Source organism: Poecilia formosa, unplaced genomic scaffold (assembly GCF_000485575.1).
Source record: "Poecilia formosa unplaced genomic scaffold, Poecilia_formosa-5.1.2 Scaffold1316, whole genome shotgun sequence".
Classification (NCBI taxonomy): Eukaryota; Metazoa; Chordata; class Actinopteri; order Cyprinodontiformes; family Poeciliidae; genus Poecilia; species Poecilia formosa.
In genome coordinates, this window is record NW_006801255.1 from 3,104 (window position 1) to 10,381 (window position 7,278).

Genomic DNA, 7,278 nt, shown 5'->3' on the forward strand with positions numbered 1-7,278 from the left:
TCCAAATTTCATACAATGTTGTCTCAGTATTTTTTTTTCCCAAAATGTTTCAGAATGCCACAACTAGACTTTTGACTTTAATCCCAGAAACGAGAGCATGTAACACCAGTATCAACTTCTCTGCATTGACTACCAGTTTGTTATCAGATTTATTTTAAGTCTTTCATTAGTTTTTAAAACTTTACATGGCGTAGCCCCAGCTTTTTTTCAAGACCTTCTTCACAACCATTCCACCTCTAGAACACTTCAGTCAAATAATAAATTACTCTTACATATTCCTGGGACCAGACTAAGTGACAGCGAATAGGAGCAGCATTTGCTGTCACTGCTCCTAATCTTTGGAGCTTTAGATCTGTCCGTATTCTGGAACACTTCATATCGCTCATTAAAACTCATTTTTATACTTTGACTTTTTGTAAGGCCTGACATTGTAATTCACTTGTCTGTTTTAATTTGTGTTTTATTCTTATGTGTTTTTGTCTGTGCTTCATGAAAACTGTATAGACCTTTGGTGCAATTAATATCTGTTTTTAAAGTGCTTCATAAATAAAATTGACATTGACATGATTAGATTTTTGTTTTATTTTACTTAGGAAAGGTGTCCAGTTCAGGCCAATGGGGTGCTGGAGCGGTCACTGTCTTCTGTCCTAAGCCTACAGTCACTGCTTTCTGACCAAGCACTGACATCTTTGTCAGCCCAGGCACCACTGACCCCAACATCTCCTCAAGTGCTGTCGACAATGCCCGATTCCTCACAAACATCAACTTGGTTCTCCTCCCGGGTGCCTGTGTCCCAGCCCTCCACTCAAGTACAGCCAGTTTTGCCGTCTTGTGAAGTTTCTTTGGTTGCAGCCTCAGGGCAGCCCCTTTCCCCCCACTATATCCTAACTCCACATGTGATGACCATTGAGGACCAGGCAGCTTCTCCATTTACTGAGCAGCCTATAATTATACTGGAAGACCAAGAAGAGCCACCTGAGTCTCCACAACGTCCACCAGAGTTGCCTTTGGATGAGTGAGTCAAAACTGCATATTCTGGCTGTGTGATGTCATTAGCTTTGACAGTTTCAAACCATTGTTTACTCCAACAATGCACAATAAAATAGATTTTCTTTCTGGAGGACAGATCTTCAGACCATATTATACAGCAAGGTTGATATGACCTTCTGTCCTACAAGCAACCAAATAAATGTGTGCAGAGAGGATTTTAGGATGTAGCCTGCAAGCCTTCAGAAGACGCCGTTTTGATCCAGCAGCAAAACTGGATGTTATTTTTGTGGATGAGGAGGGCAGCGCTGAAGGGGCAGTTGATGAAGGTGGTCCCACACGAGAATATCTCAGACTGTTAATGAGGGCAATTCATCAATCTAATGTCTTTGAGGGGCACGAGAATGACCGCCATCTAGCTTTGGACACTAGTGGTCAGTATTATTATTTATTTATTTTTCCCAATTCTTAAGGATGGAAAACTGTCAAGTAACATTTTTTTTTCTTTAGTGTTGGAGTCAAAAATGTACAACTGTATTGGAAAAATATCAGTCTGTTTGGTGCTTGGAGGCATTGGACCACATTTCTTCTCTCAAAGGCTGTATGACCACATTTGTGGCACATTGTCTCAACCTACCCTGGTTGAGGACGTTGTTAACCGTTGATTCAGAGAGCAGCTGATCAAAGTTAGTCACAATTTTAAGCATTTTGAATATTGATCATAAGCTTAAATTCAGTTTCACATAATTTTTTTTCTTTTTAGATTCAGGATGCAAACACAGTCGTGGAGGCAAACGAAGCCATTATGCAGGCAGCAGATACCCTGAGCATTGTTGGAGCATTAAGGCGTGTAACTACTCTGGAAGAGAGGGACTCCCTTGTGCAATCTGCTGCAGACTTCTTTGGAAATGGCCGAGTGTGCACTGCATTGCAACAGTGAGCAAGATCCTAATTTTTTCTATTAGAAATCTTGTTGTATTCTAAAGTATGACCTTATTCTCATTTCTTAAAGGTTTGTGGAAGGTTTGAAGACTCTCAATGTGCTAGATGAGATTCAGAAAAACCCTGCAGTCTTTCATGAATTGTTTGTGATACTGTAAGCACAACCGGTGTCAATGAGATTCTGTGACCAATTTATCACCACTGTCCAGAAAGAAGCAATCATAGTTTGAGTATAGAAGCAGGCTTTTTAAATGACTAGTGACAGGACCAAAAACAGTTAAATTGCTAGAAATGTGTCTTTCCTGGAAAGTCTTTTTCTTAAGCTGCCATAGAAATTGTCTTTTATCAGTGAATATAAATTGGGTAATTTGTTGTATAAATGCACTTTTACATACTATTTACAATGATCATGCTTAGTCATGGTTCATCTTCAAAATGTTTATTGATTTATATTTACTAACAAGAACTGCATTGTCATCACTGATCTAACAAGATTGAGGAGGAACATGGACAGACATTGAACACATTTTCGTCCATGTCTTTAAAAGTTCACACTGGATGCCTTATGTCAAAGGTCATCATTTCAACATTTTGTCTTTCAGAAGGAGAATGCAGCCCCGTTACCCTTGAAATGATACTGCAGTTCGCTTGCGGAGCATCCACGGTGCCTCCACTGGCCTTTCCCCATCGTCCACAAATTGAATTTCTCCATGAGGCTAACAAAGTCTCCCCAGAAGTAAATATTTGCCTTATAATGCTCCGCCTTCCTGTACACTCAGACTATGAGTCTTTCACAAAGTACGTGAAAGAGGGGCTGCTGCAGGCACCTTTGGTGTTCCATAATCAGCCAATAAGTGTCCTAAGCAGTTCTTTTAAGAAAGAGTTGGAATGTTTTGAAAAGTTAAGTGTTTTAAAGCAAGTTATAGTAAAGGTAATGTAATGGCCAAACTTGGAAAATATTGAAACGGAAATACAATATTTGCATTTTTTTTTTTTTGCAAATAAATGTCTTTTAACCACTTTTCACAAATTTAAAGGTGTTTGAGCCACACTGCAAAAACAAAAGGTCTTATCAAGTAGTTTTGGACTATTTTCTAGTTTAAATATCTTAGTACACTTAAGATAAAACTAACTTATCGTATTTTCCGCACTACAAGGCGCATCGGATTATAAGGCGAACTGTCGGCTTTTGAGAAAATTGAAGGTTTTTTTAGTTGCGCCTTATAGTGCAGAAAATACGGTACATGTAACTTTTCACTTGTTTTAAGTCAATAATTTAGTATTGATGAAAAAGTAGTCCTTACATTGGCATATTAATTTCACTTCTAACTAGACATCTTTCCCTTGCTATAAGTGAAATAATCTGCTAATGTAATAAGTCATTTTTCATCAATATTAAGGAAAAAGTGACTTAAAACAAGCTCATATCTTGATGAAAAGATACTTATATCTATCTAACTTGTGTCTTATTTGAAGTGTAGAAAGATTTTTGCACTGGAAAATCTTCGGTAAGATTTTTTTTTGCTGTGTAAATGGGCATTGTAGTTTATTCTTTTGTAATGGATGTTCTAGATCACTGCTCATTTGGATTAAAAACAAAATCAAATTCTAAAGAAGCTCAACGGATCCAAAAGATGCATTTGAAAATGGGGTTGGGAGACACTAGTCATTTATACATGAACATTTTCAAAAGTAGAATTTTTATTTTTCCTGCAGAATGTACATTTAATATGTCATGTCTTTAAACACCTTAACATTTTATAATTACATCTGTAAGGTTACCTACTCACGTTAATTCCAAGTTTTATTTGTATCTTAAGAACAATGTATTTGATCAAATGTTCTTGATGTTTGTCCCTCATAGTGACATGTATTTAAATCAATAAAGCATTTGCCATTTCTGCACAACAGGCCTGGTATTTCACCTTCAGATCAGAAATATGATTGACTGCATGATTAACTGAAGTTGCTGCTGACTGAGCCTGGTTTGAGGTGCTTCTACAATTACACTAGGGACCTGCTCAGCATCAGTGGTTGGTAGTGGCCAAAGGCCATGATGAAGTTCTTCAAGAGTCTCTGGTGCCTTGGAAGTTTCACCAAACACGTTGTTAGTTGCTGAGCTGTTGGCTCCCATGTTTGCCAACATCCGTTCAGTCCAGATTTGTGTTGGTGTTTCGTTGTTTTCTGTACGCAAGGAATGGTGGTTCCATGCTTTCCTGAATTGTTCTAGTCGGCTTTGAATCTCAGGAAGAAAAACTATGAAGAGAAAGTTTGTGCACATCGTCGCTGGGATCCAAGAGGGCTGAATCTTAAAGATGATAAAACATGCTGTAAAATGGTTCCAGAACATGTAAAAACACATCCCTCCAAAGACGCTCTATTCTCTGATTATGGATGGATTCCCCAGTGATATGACTCCGACGTTCAGTGCCCTGTAGGAGGTTCATCACCAGGGCCACTTGCACATTCCCGCCACCATGATCTGACCTCACTCTAGAAGGTGAGCCATAGAGGCCTGTTGCCTTGAGAAAATGAAATGGCACTGTTGAGGCGCGATTGTCTGCTACAGTTCAAATAATTAAGCGAGAACATCCATCGATGCCACCATGGACTACAAAGCCCCACCTAAATGGAAATAGAAAAAATGTATAAGAAATAATATATGCAAATGTGTATAGAGAATTTAGCTTTAAAAAATCTACTCTGAAATACATCCTTGATATTTTCAGATACCTTGTGAGACGCATGTTGCCATCAATATGCCATAAACTGTTGGGATACGGGACATGATCGTCACTGTGCTGCTCCACCTCCTTGCAGTCGCCATGGCGTTGATTCGAGCCATCATCTCACGGACTTTGCGCCGTGGAACCACCAGTCCTCCTGCATGTAACAAGCCTCGCATCATCTGGTTCAATGAAGGACATGTGGTCTTACTATATCAAACCACCACACAATTTTACATTTTGAAAGTAATCTTTTACAAAATATAGGTTTCAGATTTCACATCTGATCATAAAATAATTGATTTTTTTTTATCCTCATCATTTGTGACACTTAACATTAAATAATTAGTATTCTGCACCAGCACTGTTGAACATATTACATATATTTGTTCAGAAGCAATATATTTAGATTCCATACCTCAGTTCCAGAATTTGGATACAGGGATTGTAGTTGTCTGATATTAGTTTCAAGGTCTTCATCAGTCACTGCCTTCCCGTTATTGGTGCACCAAGTGCTTTGGACTTCTTCTAAAGAAATGATGCTGAGCATCCAGAGATGTTTGCCATCCTCTTGACCGTGTGTCCTTGGGCCANTAATTTGTTGTATAAATGCACTTTTACATACTATTTACAATGATCATGCTTAGTCATGGTTCGTCTTCAAAATGTTTATTGATTTGTATTTACTAACAAGAAATGCATTGTCATCACTGATCTAACAAGATTGAGGAGGAACATGGGCAGGCATTTAACACATTTTCTTTCATGTCTTTACAAGTACACACTGGATACCTTATATCAAACGTCATAATTTCAACATTTTGTCTTTCAGAAGGAGAATGCAGCCCCGTTACCCTTGAAATGATACTGGAGTTCGCTTGCGGAGCATCCACGGTGCCTCCACTGGCCTTTCCCCATCGTCCACAAATTGAATTTCTCCATGAGGCTAACAAAGTCTCCCCAGAAGCAAATATTTGCCTTATAATTCTCCACCTTCCTGTACACTCAGACTGAGTCTTTCACAAAGTACGTGAAAGAGGGGCTGCTGCAGGCACCTTTGGTGTTCCATAATCAGCCAATAAGTGTACTAAGCAGTTCTTTTAAAAAAGAGTTGGAATGTTTTGAAAAGTTAAGTGTTTTAAAGCAAGTTATTGTAAAGGTAATGTAATGGCCAAACTTGGAAAATATTGAAACGGAAATACAATATTTGCATTTTTTATTTTTTTTGCAAATAAATGTCTCTTTTAACCACTTTTCACAAATGTAAAGGTGTTGGAGCCACACTGCAAAAACAAAAGGTCTTATCAAGTAGTTTTGGACTATTTTCTAGTGCAAATATCTTAGATAAAACTAACTTACCGTATTTTCCGCACTACAAGGCGCACCGGATTATAAGGCGAACTGTCGGCTTTTGAGGAAACTGAAGGTTTTTAGTTGCGCCTTATAGTGCAGAAAATATGGTACATGTAACTTTTCACTCGTTTTAAGTCAATAATTTAGTATTGATGAAAAAGTAGTACTTACATTGGCATACTAATTTCACTTCTAACTGGACATCTTCCCCTTGCTATCAGTGAAATAATCTGCTAATGTAATAAGTCATTTTTCATCAATATTAAGGAAAAAGTGACTTAAAACAAGCTCATATCTTGATGAAAAGATACTTATATCTATCTAACTTGTGTCTTATTTGAAGTGTAGAAAGATTTTTGCACTGGAAAATCTTCGGTAAGATTTTTTTTTGCTGTGTAAATGGGCATTGTAGTTTATTCTTTTGTAATGGATGTTCTAGATCACTGCTCATTTGGATTAAAAACAACAAAATCAAATTCTAATGAAGGTCAAAGGGTCCAAAAGATGCATTTGAAAATGGGGTTGGGAGACACTAGTCATTTATACATGAACATTTTCAAAAGTAGAATTTTTATTTTTCCTGCAGAATGTACATTTAATATGTCATGTCTTTAAACACCTTAACATTTTATAATTACATCTGTAAGGTTACCTACTCATGTTAATTCCAAGTTTTATTTGTATCTTAAGAACAATGTATTTGATCAAATGTTCTTGATGTTTGTCACTCATAGTGACATGTATTTAAATCAATAAAGCATTTGCCATTTCTGCACAACAGGCCTGGTATTTTGCCTTCAGATCAGAAATTGACTGCATGATTAACTGAAGTTGCTGCTGACTGAGCCTGGTTTGAGGTGGTTCTACAATTACACTAGGGACCTGCTCAGCATCAGTGGTTGGTAGTGGCCAAAGGCCATGATGTTGCAGAAGTTCTTCAAGAGTCTCTGGTGCCTTGGAAGTTTCACCAAACACGTTGTTAGTTGCTGAGCTGTTGGCTCCCATGTTTGCCAACATCTGTTCAGTCCAGATTTGTGTTGGTGTTTTGTTGTTTTCTGTACGCAGGGAATGGTGGTTCCATGCTTTCCTGAATTGTTCTAGTCGGCTTTGAATCTCAGGAAGAAAAACTATGTGAAGAGAAAGTTTGTGCACATCGTCACTGGGATCCAGTGACGATGTGCACTGGAGTGCTGTTTTATCACAGATGATAAAACAGCATGTTTTATCATCTTAAAGATGATAAAACATGCTGTAAAATGGTTCCAGAACA

General features: G+C 37.8%; 1 long non-coding RNA gene across 1 annotated transcript; it reads left to right on the plus strand.

Annotated features, from left to right (window-relative positions):
- The first annotated feature begins 6 nt into the window (after window positions 1-6).
- Window positions 7-2,093, plus strand: LOC103132784 (uncharacterized). The gene is made up of 5 exons (XR_475625.2): window positions 7-1,015; window positions 1,122-1,421; window positions 1,498-1,673; window positions 1,751-1,923; window positions 2,000-2,093. It is a non-coding gene; the product is annotated as an uncharacterized LOC103132784 (long non-coding RNA).
- The last annotated feature ends 5,185 nt before the right edge of the window (window positions 2,094-7,278 follow it).